Below are 14973 nucleotides of genomic sequence, written 5' to 3' on the forward strand. Positions count from 1 at the left end.
TGCTGGCTTGCTGGGGAGCGGACATGCCCTAAAGAAAAAAAAAAAAAAAAAAAGACATAAAAGATACTGACTCTTCAAAGAGAGGAAGACTAAACCCGAGTTGGCTGTGGGCAGTGGACACTGTTCCTCTGAGAGCCTAAGATGGCGGTGAATGTGTACTCGATCTACGTCAACCTGATGTGCTGGCCTGGATCAATGAATCTCTGCAGTTGAATCTGACAAAGATCAAACCGTCATGCTCATAGGGCAGCTTATTAGGAGTTTATGAACATGCTGTTCCCTGGCTTCATCGCCATGAGGAAAGTGACATTCCAAGCAAAGCTAGAACACGAATACATCCAGAACTTCAAACTACTACAGGCAGGTTTTAAAAGGATGGGTGTTGACAAAATCATTCCTGTGGACAAATTAGTAAAAGCAAAGTTCCAGGACAGTTGTGAATTTGTTCAGTGCTTCAAGAAGTTGTTTTGATTCAAACTATAATGGAAAAGACCATGACCTTACAGCTGCCAGACAAGGTCAAGAGGCTGCAGTAGCTCCCTCCCTTGTTCCTCCAGCTCTGAATAAACCTAAGAAACCTCTCAGCTCTAGCAATGCAGCCCCACAGAGGCCCATTTCAACACAACACAGAGAGCTGCTGCATCTCCTAAGGCTGGCCCAGGGGTGGTGTGAAAAAATCCTGGTGTGGGCAACCTGGATGATGAAGCAGCTGAATTGATGCAGCAGGTCAATGTGTTGAAATTTATGGTCAAAGACTTGGAGAAAGAGAGAGGTTTCTACTTTGGAAAGCTAAGGAATGTTGAATTGATTTGCCAGGAGAATGAGGAGGAAAATGACCCTGTATTGCAAAAGATTGTAGACATTCTCTATGCCACAGATGAAGGCTTTGTGATACCTGATACCTGGGGCCCACAGGAGGAACAAGAAGAGTATTAACAGCCTATATCAGCACAGACACATCCGAATTCTTCACTCCAACTCATGGTCTTAACTGTAAAATACTCCTTTTTAATTATTTTTAGAGGACCCACTGGTTTCTTTACATAAGCAAAAAGTACCTTTTCTTCAAGTGCGCTCTGCAGAATTTTCACTCCTTTTCCAAAACGTTTGAGTTAGGAGCTTGTAGCTTGTAGCAGAGCCAAATTAACATTTAACTAGTTCACATAAGGAACAGAAAGGCTGAGCATGGAGCTCTCTGTGTGCATGCTGGTCACGCTGAAGCTGGAGAAGGGGTTTTATGTCATAGAGGATGTGGCGACCTCAGTAGAGAAATGTAAAGGCTGAATTGTGTTTTAAACTACTGTGAAGTCTTGGCAGAGAACATTTTCATAAATAAATGCCTTAAGAATATTTAAAATATGCTTCCATACTTCACAATAGGAAATATAACATAACAGGAGTTTTTATGCATTTGACATTGAGTCTTTGAAGGAAGATCCAGACCTGGGAACCTTTGGAACCTGCTGTGGCAGGCCTTGCAGGACTGCCTGAATCTTCACAGTCCTGGGCTTTGGCCTAAGGAGAACATTTGAAAAGTTGTCCTGGAAAGCCACCACAAGGCTGCAAGAAGGGTGAAGGGAATGATCAAAAGAATTAACTAGATCCAGGATTTTGAGTGGGGTTGTATTAAATTTTATTGGGGAATTTTATATCTATAATTGACCTGTTACTTTATAAAGGGACCCCTGAAATGTCTATGTATTGTGTCTTCTTAGGAAATGAGGTGTGTCCAGATTTCTAATCTAACAACTGCTATTAGGGACTTGCCCATATCGCTGGGATCTGAATGGGGGCTTTGGTCCCATTTGACTGTCTTTTCAGTTTACATTTAACAGATTTCTATTCTCTGTTTCCCTTGCCCAATGGGAACTCCTCTTTGGCTCCTTAAAGTTTGCTGGTTAGAATTGGAAGTACAACTGGCAGGTGATCATGCTGCAAGTTCTTTCTGGACCGCTGGCAAAGAGAGTGATCAGTGAAGGTCATCGTTACCATGGAATCTGCGAGACTTGGGTGTTGTTGGTATCTGCTGTCCACAGCACTCCACTGTTATCCAAATACTTGGCCAGTGCACTAACCTCTTTGGAGATAAAACTCATTAGTGTGTCACCAAATGTTCATTTTCTTTTACAGAAAATAAACTACAATATCTGAATTAATTACTACTATTTAAAATATTTTATTCCTTAACTCTCCCTTATTTGCTTTGCCCTTGTCCTGTTCAGTTCCTTTGTTTGGCAGAATTCTACAAAATATGTGTCACCTACTACTGAGACTGTTCAGCCTCTGGATGTATTTGTGTTGATTTGTTCCTGGTGGTAGCTTGTCCCGAAATGTGTGTAGAAAGCAGCTATTTTATGATAAAATTGTTGTGTAATGCATGCTTTGTGTGGAATTCAGAGGGAAACCCAGATTCAGTGATTAACAATGCCAAAAAATGCAAGTAATTAGCCGTGGTTCAAATGACAGTGGTGCTTTTTCTCTTTTGTGGCCTTTTAGACTTTTGTTGTCCCTAAATTTCATTTTACTGGGAATCCATTTTCCACCTTTCTTTTTTTTTTTTTTTTTTTTTCATATTATTTTATTTCAATTGTTGGAATTGACCGCAAAGTCACCATTTCTAAATAAAATTTTTTGTTAAAAAAAAAAATGATGCTGACTCCCACATGATCAACAGCGGTTTGAGTCCCAGATCCAGCTGCTTGAAATTGAGGCCAAGTGCAGGTGTGCCCATGCCCAAAATCCCAACAGAGGAAAGGATTGCAGCATGGCCATTCCCCTAGGGTTGTTTCCTCACTCTCTCTCTCTCATTGTGTTTCTCTGTCTTTCTGGTGAGCTTTTTGTCACCTTATGACAAAAAACAACAACAAAAAATGATGCTATACAAATAAATTATATAAAATATCTTCTAGGCTAAGTTGATGAGCTCCATATGAAACGTAAATTAATTTTTTTGTTTACAGTTGATTCTCATCCCAGACATATCATTATGTAATGCTAATATTCAAAAATTGAAAAAAAAAATCTGAAATCTAAAACACTTCTGTTCCAAAGCATTTCGGAGAAGAGGAACTCAGTGTATGATATTATGGTGTATTTGTTATTGTAAGGGTCCAGAGATTGGTCTAACTGATGGAGACGCAGAAAAGACAACGACAGGAGACGCAGAAAAGACAATGATAATGCAACTGCAAAAGAGGCTTTTATTCTTTTTCCAGCTAACTGGGGTCTGAGTTTCTGCCCCTCGCAGCGGGCCTTAACAAGGACCCCGAGCGGGTCAGGATTTTTCATAGAATGTAACACATACACAGGAGGGGGTATGAGAAGCGAGGGTCCAGCTATCACCACCTGCTCAGGTCTAGATAAGGGCTCTCAGCTAAGGGTCTGGATGACCTTGCCTCAGAGGTGCTGGGCCCTCCCATTTTCCACTTATCTGAGAGTTCCCAAACTCCTGGTTTCCGTCCTTGAGGTTCTAACAAAGTGGGTTCCATCCTTGAAGACTTAACAGGGTAGCAATGAAGCTAACTTGCCCCAGCATTCCCTAACATGGTGGTGATTATGCTAACTTGGCCTAACATTATTTATTAAATTATACTTGTCAGTGATAAAGTCATTATTGCTGTACATCAATATCTGAGACCACAGTTTTTCACTTCTGTGTCTATCATTCCTTCTCCATCCTACCTTAATTGGTCCCCCTGATAACATAGACTTTCATATATTGATGTGTTCCTTAGCTGGTCATGGCGTCTTATTTTCCTGATAAAATCCTATCCTCTTATTCAGCTCCAAGTCCACAGTGCTTAGTACATTTCCTGGCAAAGAGTTGAAGAGCAAAAGTTGCTTTACAGGGACCAGCAGATAGCATGGTGGTTAAGGCACTGGACTCCCACATAAGTGACTACAGTTCGAGTCCCAGACCTAGTGACTTGCTTTCTCACTTTTCCCCTCTCTCTGTCTCTCTCTGGTCTAATTAGTGATAGTTAAATTAAATTTTTAAAGTTGTTTAACAAATACATATTCCGTATATGGTCTACAAAAAGGAAAATCTGTGTAATTCAATTCACTTAATCCAGTCTCATGTCAGAAATGGTCTTTAATATGATGGAGTAACATGTTCAGCCATACGTGGAATTACTATGGAAGACTGGCTCTGATGAGGCACAGCTACCCAATGCAACATGGAAGCTTGGTGTCCATGTGTAAATTTGTTCATTAGAGTGAAGGATTTGGTATCATGTTCTACATTATTTCATTATATTGCCTTACTGTTTCTGCTTTCATTTTCCATATGACACCTTCATTGTTCTAACAAATATCTCACCCTTTAAACATTTTTCTGATAGGGCCATAGGGCCAATAGGTGGTATGGAGGTTTAGGTGACTGGATCCTAGATGGCCAACTTCATGGTTTGAGTCCCAGACCTGATGTGTTCCTTAGCTGGTCATGGTGTCTTATTTAGATGTTCCTTAACAATGTAACTACCATGGTGTCTTATTTTCCTATCCTCTTATTCAGCTCCAAGTCCACAGTGCTTAGTACATTTCCTGGCAAAGAGTTGAAGAGCAAAAGTTGCTTTACAGGGACCAGCAGATAGCATGGTGGTTAAGGCACTGGACTCCCACATAAGTGACTACAGTTCGAGTCCCAGACCTAGTGACTTGCTTTCTCACTTTTCCCCTCTCTCTGTCTCTCTCTGGTCTAATTAGTGATAGTTAAATTAAATTTTTAAAGTTGTTTAACAAATACATATTCCGTATATGGTCTACAAAAAGGAAAATCTGTGTAATTCAAGGAAAATCTGTATAATTCAATTCATTTAATACAGTCTCATGTCAGAAATGGTCTTTAATATGATGCTGTAACATGTTCAGTCATACGTGGAATTACTATGGAAGACTGGCTCTGATGAGGCACAACTACTCAGTGCAATATGGAAGCTTGGCGTCCATGTGTAAGTTTGTTCATTAGAGTGAAGGATTCGGTATCATGTTCTACATTATTTCATTATATTGCCTTACTGTTTCTGCTTTCATTTTCCATATGACACCTTCATTGTTCTAACAAATATCTCACCCTTTAAACATTTTTCTGATAGGGCCAATAGGTGGTATGGAGGTGGCCAACTTCATGGTTTGAGTCCCAGACAAAGAAGCTTGAATATCACTCTGGGTATGTGTGTGGGCATGCCCAAAATCCCAGGAGGAGAATAAAGATTGCAGCTTGATCATTCCCTGTGTGGTGAGTGGGGTCGGGGGTGGGGAGTGAACTCTCTCTCTCCTACGCTCTCTTGTCTCCAGTGATTGCATGTGCTCCCGTAGGGAAAAAAGTTGTGATAAACATTGAAGTGGAGGTAAATAAACAATCTGTATGTTTATCCTAAAGTCAGTTCCATGCCCCTTTTATACTCTAAACTTTCTTCCATCTTCATGATCCCAGTGTGGAAGGCCAGATTTTATACCCTGCATATGAGCCACTGTTCATCCATTTTGCTCCCTCTCCAAGAAGAAGCACCTCCATCTTTGAACTTTACTTATACTTACTTCCTCCTTTCTCCCAGACTAAATAGAGTGATTAAGTCTTACTGCCTTTGCTAACTAGCCTGGAAACCCTTTTGTTTAGATGTTCCTTAACAATGTAACTACCAATCACCAGACCCCTGCCCAGAGCCATGGGGACCATTAAACAAAGGTCTGGAAAAACCCTTTGAAATAATTAACCTCCTTGATTCAGCTTCTGTAACTACTTGCATGGAAACCCCACTCCATTTTCTGATATTTTGGACTTCCTGCACCCCTGGTAACTGACCCAATGTAAAAAGACTGCTCAAACTTCGGTTAGGACAGCAGTTCTGACTCCCGGCCCCCGAGCCTCAAGCTATAGTCACTAGCCAGCTAATAAAGACTCCCTTTAACCTTAATCTGGCTTTGGTGGTCGGTCATACGGTGGCACTCTACAACACAAGGACAGCTCAAAGAAGAGCTCAGGGTCTTGCCAGCATAGCCCTGTGGAATAGGCACCTGTGATTCAGGGTCACAATTTATTACTACAAAACATTTATGTCCTACAAACCTTTCCTAGTTTCCTAGCAGGGAACCCCAAAGGTATTCTCTTTTAAGTACAATTATCCGAAATAATCATGAATATCCATGTAATCAAGAATGTTGTCTTCAAATATCAGAACTAATAATGCCTTTAAGTAAGAGGCAGCAGACTTCTCTGAATGTCTTTAGTTTTGTTTGAATTAACTATTGTAATGGTGAGCTATTGCTGCATAACAAATCAACCCAATAATTAATGGTTTAATGTCATGCTTTTGTATTACACTGGAGTCTATATTGGTAACGTCTTCTTGTTAGGGATTTGGACATATAAATTGTGGAGGGAAAAATATTCAGTTCAAAGGACTATTCATATCTTAATTTGTTCTTGAATTCTGAGTGGAAAGGACGATTTGAGAGGGGAAGATCAAGAAAAGTGGTGGTATCTTACAATGCCTCTTACAACTTCTTTTTAATCATTGAATGTGTCTAGATGCTCACTTTCTTTCAGCCAAGAAAATATCATATGTCTAAGCTCAAAGTCCACCATTGCAGGGATATACACTCCTCCTATCTGAGTTAGCAATAAAACGCAGAGCTAATGGCAGAGAAGCATAATCTTACTAGAGAGATGAAGGGAGTGAATTAATGAGTGAAAATAAAATAGTCTACCCAGGGGATAAACGGACACATAAACATCCCATATACCTGTTGATGTTATATGTTTACGAATGACATGTTGTACACTTGTATCAACGTGACAAGAATTCCTTGAAGATTTGAAGGAGTTTGTAGAAGACTTAGAGGAATAATTTGATACACCAAGAAGTACCAGCCTCTGAAAGATTCCCAAGAGTGAAACATAGGACAATTTAAAAGAGTCAAAATAAAATTTTTTATTTTTTAAATTATCAGAGGGTGAGATCATGAGAGAGAGAGAGAGAAACAAAAAAAGAGAAGGAGAAAGTGCCTTTCAATGGGACATGGTCATGCCACAATTTCTTCTCCTTCATTTTTCCATCCTGCCCTGATTTGAGTCATAAACTCACACACATCCAGCATGGTTTTCAAGCTTGTAGATTTGGAATTCAAACCATAGTCAGCCATGTGGGATCTGGCTTCCTTAACCACAGGGCTATAGGGCTATCCAGAGTCTACAACTTTTTAATATGATTATTTGAAATCAGTGTGAGGCCATCAGTGATGAGTACAACAAAGCATCACTCGTCAAATATTCCCAAGGACAAGTGTGCCTGGCTGAGAACCACTGACCCAGAACCTGAGCCCTGAAAGCATAATGACAGAATTTCTTTCAAGGCATCATCATAAGGCACAGGACTCACACATGACTGACCTTGGTTTGAGTCCTGTACCTGGTGACTTGTTTTCTCACCTTCTGTCTCTGTCTCTGTCTCTCTCTCTCTGGTGAGCACACATAACCTATAGCATGTTTTAAAATAACAATAAAAAGAATACTAAATATTTTTTTTTAAATAATGATGAGGGAATAAATGACAACTCTTAACTTGGGATATAGGCATGATATTCTAATTGCTTTGGCAAAGGTCTCATGAAGCCAGGAAGTGGAGAGCTTATAGTTTTAAGAAATATACCTTTACCCCTCATTTTAGGAAGAGAGTAACAGTTTTCTGGTGGGCATCAGATGCTACCACAAAGTAATTCTTTGAACACCACAGGGTCCTCACTAGACTTGGGAATAAGGTAACTCAAAGGTAGGCTAAGATGTTATTGAAGCAAGCCAGCAAGATTGTAGCCATTTTGAAATTAAGAGAGGCCTCTAACAAAAACAGTCTGACCACGTGCTGAGTCATGATCTGTTTGAGCAGTGGTAAAACCTTCATGTAGTTTCATAATTTTTAGGTTTTTGCCCTACGGTGCATGCATTCACTGGGGGCAGACAGAGAGAGAGAGAGAGAGTGAGAGGGAAAGTGAGAAATCATCCCCAAGAGGGGATGGTCATGCATGTACTCCCTTCTCCATTCTCCTCCTAGAATTTTGGGCATGTACACATGTGCCTAGCATGATTTTCAAGCCACAAAGTCTGAGACAGGAACTGCGGTAGGTCATGTGGGACTCCAGGACCTTAACCACCTTGCCACAGGCTGGCCCCTTATTTCATTTTTATATATTTTTAAATTTACATGTTCTATTTCACAAATCCCTTCCAGAGCACCTGGGGCGAGTCACACCCACAAACATTCACAGACTACTTTGGTCCAGTTGATAGCAGGACCCGTCCCACATCCTGTCCCTGGTATAGAATCCTTGTGATGGGTGAGTCAAGTCCACAAGCACTAACAGACCATTTGTCTCAGTGATATCATGACTCTTTCAACATCTTGTCCTTGGGACAGTATCTTGTGACACATGCAAGCCCCCTTGTCTCTGTGACAATGCACTCTTTGTTGATCCCTTCCTAAACTACAGACCTTCCTTTCCAATCACCAACCTAAGAATTGTAAAACCCTCCTATAAACTACAAGCCCCCACTTCCAGACGCTCCACCTTTTGGGACCAGACCAATGAAGGAACTCTTTTCACTAAATTCCAAACCCTGTCTCTCACTCTCAAACTCAAATAAAAGGAACCCCTGTATCTGGTCACCCTGAGAAAGGTGTGTTTGCCTTTTCTCCGGGAATAGTTACACATATTTGTGTTTAGAAATAAAGCCACATTAATTATTATTTCCGCAGAGTTGGTTATTTCTGTTGACATTTTTAAATGCTTTTATTTAAGATGGGGTATGTCCTCCTATACTTCTGTATTGATAAGAAAGATCCAGACTAAGGGGACATTTGCAGCTTTTACCTTGCAACCACAGTTCATGCAGCATACATCCCATAGTTGTTTCTTTTACACCCAGATATTCACATAAAATATGAATGAATTATTAAGAAAAAGGGGGCATGTTCAAGAGCTTTACTTTGTAATCATTTAATTATCTGTGAGGACAAATACACTTGTGAGTTTGTTAGTCATTTACTTTCCTTTTTACAAGAAAGAAACCAGGAATGGTACCTGAAGGAAACCAGAATAATCACTTAGAAGAAAGCAAGTGACTCTGATTCATCATAGTGAGGAAGGATTTGCACCTGCTTGTATCTCGTGCCTATAAATACCGAGAACATGTTGAGCCTTTCGAGACAGTTTCGTGCACTCACTGGTTGGCTCCCCATAACCAGTAACAAAAATAAACTCGCTTCTTCTCCAGCTTCTGCCCCTCCTTTCACTGACTGTGAGAAGAAGCAGATGGACTAAGCTGGGAACACTTGAAGGCAGGACCTGTGCAATACAGGCTAAAGACTGGGGGAAAATAATAATAATGGGATTTGCCTGACTTCCCCCATTTATTTATTTATTTATTTATTTATTTATTTATTTATTTATTTATTTATTTTGAGAGAGGTCCTTTTTGCTATAGGGCACTTGTGCTTGCCAAAAAGACAGAGACAGAGAAACAGAGAGCAAGAAATCACCCCCCAGGGGGGATGGCCACGCCGCAGTCCCTTCTCCTCCATTCTCCTCTCGGGATCTTGGGCACGTACACACACATGCCCGGTGTGAGTTTAAGCCATCAGGTCCGGGACTCAAACCACAGTCAACTACATGAGAGTCCAGTGATATAGCCATTACACCAACTGCTGGTCCCGCTCCCCATTCATTTATTTTTTTTTTTCCTGAGAGTTTTTTGCTATAGGACGCATGCACTTGCCAGACAGACAGAGAGAGAAGAGAGACAGAAAGCGAGAAATCCCCCCCAGGAGGGATGGCCACACTATAATCCCTTCTCCTCCGTTCTCCTCTCGGGATCTTGGGCACGCATGCACACGCGCCCGGCGTGAGTTTCAAGCCACAGGGTCCGGGACGCGAACTGCAGTTGATTACATGGGAGTCCAGCGAGATAGCCATTACGCTAGCTGCTGTTCCCCCCACCCCCATTTATTTTTAAATGTAGAAAGTTTTTTTGTCTCTTGGGATCAGACCATCTGCAAGGAGAGTCTCCTTTCCATCCCGACTAGTGTCCATAGGGAAATCTGCTTAGGGGTCAGAATAACAGTCTGGAAAATAGGCTTAATGAGCAGGTAGGGGGAGCTGTAAATATCTCCTCTGCTGTTGCCCTTCAGAGTGCACAACTTGGGCCAGAAGGAACATGGTTGCTTCTTTTGGATTCTTAAGTCTGACTCAGGGGCCAATGTTTGACTCTTCCTCACTGCCTTGCCTGGGACACAGCTTCAGTCTCCATCACAAACCACCTACAGAGGAACTCAGGCTTCCACACAGAGGCCGACCTCACAGACCCCACACGGGTGAGTCAGAGAACACAGCAGACAGCATAGCAGCAGGTCAGAGACGATGGAAGCCAAGAATGTTCATCCAAGATAAACTGAGAGCTAAACCAGCCTAGCCCACATCTGAGAGAGATCTGTGGTTGCTTGCTTAGTCAATGCATTTATTTGTGATGTTCAAAATGAGAAGGGACCACTGGACTGAGTGAGGTGGGGGCCATCACTGTTGACAATGAAATGATGGGAATGGAAGTCCGATTGATGATGTGTTTGATAATATTGAGTCAATTTGTGTGCAGTGCTCTCATGCTGGGAAAATTCATTTTGTATGCTCTGAAGATGTACGGTTATTAAATTAAATAAATACATAAATAAAATTTTAAATTAAGATTAATACCTTTTAAAAAGAAAAAAAGAGAGAATGGGAAGTGTTAAGTACTTCCATTCAAATTAAGTCCAAGATATTTTGAAAATGAGAGGAGTAGACAAATGGAGGATTAGGTATATAGGGATATGAAATGAAATGAGGCCATATCATATTTTTAAGATAGATTTTTTTTCTATAGGGTGCATGCTCTCACTGGTGAGACAGAGAGAGAAAATGAGAAATCATTCCCCAGAAGGAATGGCCACTGCAGTCTCTCCTCTTTCATTCTCCTTTGAAATTTCGAGCATCTATGCATGTGTGCCCAGCATGAGTTTCAAGCCACCAGGTCTGGGATTCAACCCACTGTTGGCCATGTGGGAGTCCAATGCCTTAACCACCACTGCCTGCTGACTGAGGCCATATTATTTTTATTTGGAAGATGGGGTCTATTCTCCTATGTTTCAATATTGATATGAAAAATCCAATCCGGGGGACTATTTGTAGATTTTACCTTGTAACATAAATTCATGACACATACATTTCATAGCGCCTTCTCTCACACTGGATAGTCACATAAAAATATTTAATTAATTATGAAGTGATAAAAGACATATCAAAAACTTGTAATTAACAATTACTTCATTACCTGTGAGGCTGAATACACTTGTAGGTTTGTTAGCTATTTATTTTCCTTTGTTCAAATTCGCTGTGTGATCTTTGCTTTTGACAGTAGATTCAGTATGCTTTTATTTCTCTATTTGCTTGCATCCTTTCGTACAACATATTGGTGCTTTTTCCCCATCCCCTTGGCTGTTGTAATTTAGTTCTTTTGTGTATGTATATACAGAACTTGGGTGAGAATATGTGAACGTTTATACATTTTGCAGGGCCAAGTCTACTTGTTGATCATATTTTTCCCATGTTCTGCCCCCCATTGTTTTTCTTTCATTTACTTTTTCTTTGTTTGTTTATTTTGGAGAGATTTTTTGGCTATAGGGTGTGTGCACTCACCTGAGAGACAGAGAGACAGCAAATGGAATATCAGCCCCTGAGAAGATGACCAAGCTACAATCTCCTCTATTCTCCTCTCGGGATTTTTGCATGTATACACAAACACTTGGCATGAGTTTCAGGTTGCCAAGTTTCCAACTCGAACACCAGTTGACCACATGGGACTCCAGCACATAAACCACATGTTGACCTCCTCCATTTATTTTTAAATATGGAAAGCTTTTAGCACCCTTAGTTCTCATCCTGTTTTTTGTATCTCTGTTATTCCATATTGTGCCTTTCAGCTTTCTTTGGTTAGATTTCTTTTTCTGTGATAGGTGTGTGAACTCACCAAAGAAAGAGAGAGAGAGAAAGAGAGATAGAGGGGGAATTGAGAAAGCACTATTCATGGGGAAATGGCCATGCTGTAATCTCTTCTCCATTCTATTCTTGGGATTTGGGGAATACATGCATATGGGCTAGGCTTGTTTTCCAAGTCACTGTGTCCAGGACTTGAACCACAACGTTGACATGTGGAATCCAGTCATCCTCAACTACCATGCCTTTGACTGGCCCCATTGGATCATTTTGCAAAACTCACATCACCTTCTGACATTGTTTGAAATGCACTACATTTTACCAGTTCACTAAAGATTGCTTGTATTTTCATTAGGTATATTTGAATATGTATATATACATATATGTATATCTTTTATGTAAGATGAAATTCTTTTAACTGTTTCTTCTTGAGTTTTTGAAGACTTCTTGTTATGTTCTTTTATTTCTAAGTCTTGGGCAATTTCATGTTGAATTAATAACCCATGTTGATGAGGTTAAATTAAGATTATTTGACATCTTTTTTGCAGAAGTTAGCTTTAACCTCTCAATTTTATTCAATTTGGTACATTGTAGTGAAACCAGTATAATTAGCCTAATGACTTTCTCATTGTCATTCTTTTTCCATATGTTCTTAGTGTTTCTTAAAGTTTTCTGTCTGGGGACCAGCAGTTGGCTATGTCGCTGGACTCCCATGTAGCCGACCTCAGTTCGAATCCTGGACCCGGTGGCTTAAACTCACAACAGGACTAGAACTGATTTCTCACTTTCTATCTCTCTGTCTTTCTGGTGAGCGCACGTGCCGTGTAGCAAAAACCTCTCCAAAAAAAAAAAAAAAAGTTTTCTGTCTGTATTAGGCAAACATTCATATTAATACACTTTCTATTCATGAATAGAATCCAATGCACATTGTAAATGCTCTTCATATTTTTTTTTACTTTTTAATTAACATTTTATTTTTTTTTACAAGCAGTGACTTTTATTCATTAATAAACTAAAAGTCTATTTCTTCATCTTGACTAATCTGGAAGTAACGAAGTTCCTAAGTCTCCTTGTCAGATACAACCACACGAAGCCAATCACGAAGGTTGTTCTTCTTAAGGTATTTCTTGGTGAGGTATTTCAAATACCTTTTACAGAACTTTTTCTCGGAAACAACTGTGATTTTTATTCTTGAGGTGTTCAATGTGACCTACATTTCCAAGGTTACCAGTTTTTCCATTGACTCTAACCTTTTCCTGCAGAAACTGTTCTAAATTTCCAGTCAAAACTTCCATTTTCTACTGGATGAGTAAGGTCCAAATTAAACATTCAGGTTGACCTCTTAGGCTTCTTGTCTTTTGGCAGCCAGTCCTGAGGTTAGAAAAAAAAGCTTAGTTAACATTTTAGATGGGATTTTCTGATTATCTTGCAATGGGATTAACAACTTTCTTATCTCTTCAAGCTTTCTATTAACTTGGCCTTTGAAGCATAGGTTTCTTTTTCATAACACACATTTTACATGAAATATTTGAAGACTCTCCTACCTCATATAAGAGATAAACTCCTTTGGAAATGCAGTAATACCAATTGTTTTCTAAACTGCAAAATAATGAGTGTAACACTTCAACAATGTTGGTAATATGAGTTTGTATGAAAAGTACTCATGTTATTTTTCTCTTTCTTCTTAGTTCTTTTTAACACATGGAACTAGGAAATGACACACAAATTTCAGAATTTCACCTTCTGGGATTTTCAGAGGATCCAGAATTGCAGTCCCTCATATCTGGGCTTTTTCTCTCCATGTACCTGATCACTGTGTGCGGAAACCTGCTCATCATCCTGGCCACCATCTCAGCCTCCCACCTGCACACTGCCATGTACTTCTTCCTCTCCAATCTGTCCTTCGTAGACATCTGTTTCACCTCCACCACTGTCCCACAGATGCTGGTGAACATCTAGACCCAGAGCAAGGTCATCACCTATGCAGGATACATTACCCAGATGTTCTTTTTTATACTTTTTTCAGATGTGGACATCTTTCTGCTTACCATGATGGCCTATGACCGGTATGTGGCCATCTGTCACCCCCTGCACTACACGGGCATTTTGCAGGGTTGGATATCTTTCTGCTTACCATGATGGCCTATGACCGGTATGTGGCCATCTGTCACCCCCTGCACTACACGGTCATCATGAGCCCTCAACTCTGTGTGTTGATGATTCTGCTGTTCTGGATCACGAGTGCCCTGCATTCCCTGTTACATAGCTTAATGGCATCACAACTGTCCTTCTGTACACATGTAGAAATCCCCCACTTTTTCTGTGAACTTAATCAGGTGGTCCACCTTGCCTGTTCTGACACCTTTCTTAATGACATGGTGATGTATTTGACAGCTATGGGCATAACTGGCAGTTCCCTCACCTATATCCTTTACTCTTACTGTAAGATAGCTTCCTCCATTTGTGCAATCTCATCAGCTCAGGGGAAGTACAAGGCATTTTCCACCTGTGCCTCTCACCTCTCAGTTGTCTCCTTATTTTATTGCACAAGCCTGGGTGTGTACCTTAGTGGTGGGGCTACCCACAGCTCACAGTCAAGTGCAGCAGCCTCGGTGATGTATACGGTGGTCACCCCCATGCTGAACCCCTTCATCTACAGTCTGAGGAATAAAGACATAAAGAAGACTCTGAAAGCATTTTTCAAAGGAGAGAAATAATCAAGCCTTTTTTTTTGGAGAGGGTTTTGCTATAGGGCGCATGCACTCGCCGGACAGACAGAGAAAGACAGAGAGACAAAAAGCGAGAAATCACCCCTCAGGGGGGATGGCCACGCCGCAATCCCTTCTCCTCCATTCTCTCGGGATCTTGGGCATGCACGCATATGTGCCCGGCATGAGTTTTAAGCCACCGGGTCCGGGACGTGAATCGCGGTCGACTACATGGGAGTCCAGC

At 40.7% G+C, this 14973-nt stretch overlaps 3 pseudogenes; 2 read left to right on the forward strand and 1 right to left on the reverse strand.

The window, feature by feature from the left end:
• Nucleotides 1-141: 141 nt before the first annotated feature.
• Nucleotides 142-936, forward strand: LOC102482640 (microtubule-associated protein RP/EB family member 1 pseudogene; annotated as a pseudogene).
• A 12097-nt stretch (nucleotides 937-13033) lies between these two features.
• LOC114005343 (60S ribosomal protein L22-like 1 pseudogene) lies at nucleotides 13034-13823 on the reverse strand (annotated as a pseudogene).
• A 73-nt stretch (nucleotides 13824-13896) lies between these two features.
• Nucleotides 13897-14666, forward strand: LOC106733397 (olfactory receptor 7A10-like; annotated as a pseudogene).
• Nucleotides 14667-14973: the final 307 nt, after the last annotated feature.

The sequence above is a fragment of the Tupaia chinensis genome, unplaced genomic scaffold (genome assembly GCF_000334495.1).
Source record: "Tupaia chinensis unplaced genomic scaffold, TupChi_1.0 Scaffold143650_1, whole genome shotgun sequence".
NCBI classification, from domain to species: Eukaryota; Metazoa; Chordata; class Mammalia; order Scandentia; family Tupaiidae; genus Tupaia; species Tupaia belangeri.